Genomic DNA, 1377 nt, shown 5'->3' with positions numbered 1-1377 from the left:
TTTTTCACCACTCTGTGCAAGCACATGTGTGCAAATGACTGTGGAAGTGCCAGGGTGTTGATTTTAGGGTTATAAATAAATTGTAGCCAGTAGGCAAATTCATAGAAATGGAACAAATAAATATACAGATTGAGCTGCATTTTAAAAATAATACACTAATAATAAAAATATAACTACCATTTATTGCGGGCTTATCTTGTGCCAAACACAAGATATTTATTAACTGAATTCTTCTTCTTCTTTTTTTTTTTTTCACTGTACTGAGATAGAATGAACCACCTCGGTAGCTTCTGAGGCTACTACATTTCTATCACCATAATTACTTTAGCAAACCTGGCTTCCCTCATCATTAACTCAGTTCTTAAAAGAGCAACCCAAATTTATAACTGAAGAAATTAGGGTTTAGAGAGATTATTTTTCTCAAGATCACAGCACTCTAAATATTAAAGCAGGATTCAAAAATTCAAGATTTATTTTAATCCAAACTAAATATTCACCTAAGACATGCAATGGGTTCGTTTTGCTTTAAAAAAAAAAACACAAAACTTAATTCAAATATTATTAGCTTGAAGGTAATAGAAGAAATTTTTCTGACATTATATCATATCAGTGGGAAAACCAAAGCATAAAGACATTAAATTACTAACCAGGCTCACAAATTCTATTTGCAAAAATAGGAGTTTCCACATGCAGTGGCATAGACCAGGCATAATGACAATTTTACTCTGTGGATAAAAACAGAAGAGCACTTCTAGAAAAATAAGTAGCATGTCATTTAAATTTGAATTTATTACTGTCCTTAACATTGTATTAAATTAGACTGGTAATGCTTTTCTGAGGACAAGGATCATTGCAATCATAGCATAACATAAGCTTCACAATTTAGCACTTCTATATCAAAATACTAGAAAACATACAACACAGTATTCCTTGCAAAACAGTTCAATTACTATTTCAGAACTAATTTCTCTCTCCACGTTGCTCCCACAGCACTTTGCACTAATCTTTATTTTACAATGTACTACATGGTGTCATAATTATATGCTTACCTCTTACATCCCACCACATTATGAGTACCATGATGGCTAGGACCCCGTTTTATTCACTTTTGCATTGTCTAGTATAGTGCCTGACTCGTCGTAAGTACTTACTGAAAGTTATTGAATAAATCTATGAAGGGATGGAGGGATGAATGGATAAATGACTGACTAAATGAGGTTTGCTATATTTGACGTCTTGAAGAGTGAGACGTGGTTGAATGTTCCTTACTTCTACTTTGTTCATATATGTAATATATATTTCTTGAGCACTGCCATGTGCCAGCTACTGCACTAGGCACAGGAGAAAATGCAGTGCAAGAGGGAAAAAAGGTCACTA

General features: G+C 33.4%; 1 non-coding gene across 1 annotated transcript; it reads right to left on the bottom strand.

The window, feature by feature from the left end:
• Positions 1 to 253: 253 nt before the first annotated feature.
• Positions 254 to 386, bottom strand: LOC129074781 (small nucleolar RNA SNORA66). The gene has a single exon (XR_008529585.1). It is a non-coding gene; the product is annotated as a small nucleolar RNA SNORA66 (small nucleolar RNA).
• Positions 387 to 1377: the final 991 nt, after the last annotated feature.

The sequence above is a fragment of the Pteronotus mesoamericanus genome, unplaced genomic scaffold, assembly GCF_021234165.1.
Source record: "Pteronotus mesoamericanus isolate MK-2021 breed Mesoamerican mustached bat unplaced genomic scaffold, CSHL_Meso_final contig_50, whole genome shotgun sequence".
NCBI lineage: Eukaryota > Metazoa > Chordata > Mammalia > Chiroptera > Mormoopidae > Pteronotus > Pteronotus mesoamericanus.
This window is presented reverse-complemented; position numbering and strand designations above follow the sequence as displayed.